The sequence below is a fragment of the Arachis ipaensis genome, chromosome B09, assembly GCF_000816755.2.
Source record: "Arachis ipaensis cultivar K30076 chromosome B09, Araip1.1, whole genome shotgun sequence".
NCBI lineage: Eukaryota > Viridiplantae > Streptophyta > Magnoliopsida > Fabales > Fabaceae > Arachis > Arachis ipaensis.
The window spans coordinates 42,226,675-42,227,076 of record NC_029793.2 but is presented as its reverse complement, the minus strand read 5'-3'; positions in this window follow the sequence as shown (position 1 = coordinate 42,227,076).

The window sequence follows — 402 nt, the reverse complement described above, 5'->3', positions numbered from 1 at the left end:
GGGGGTTTTACGTTCTTCGTTCAACGATATTCATTACCTTGATTTCTTGCTTAACGAGCAACTAATGGAAGATGTTACAATGTTTTTTCATGATGTTTGACGATGATCAACTTTGATCACACTACAATATTTTTGGCCTAAAATAATTTTTATTCAAAACATTTAATAAAAGTTATCTTAAATAGACAAAAATAATATTTTTTACGAGTTATTTTTAAGTAAAGTAAAAATAACAAAATTTTTAACCACCCATAAAAATAATTATTTTTAATATCTAAAATAATATTTACAAAATGTTACAATATAAAAATTTTAAGATAATATTTTTAAATAAAAATACAATATTTTTTAAAAGTTGTCAAAAAAATTGGACAAATAACATTTTTAAAAAGTTGCCTAAAA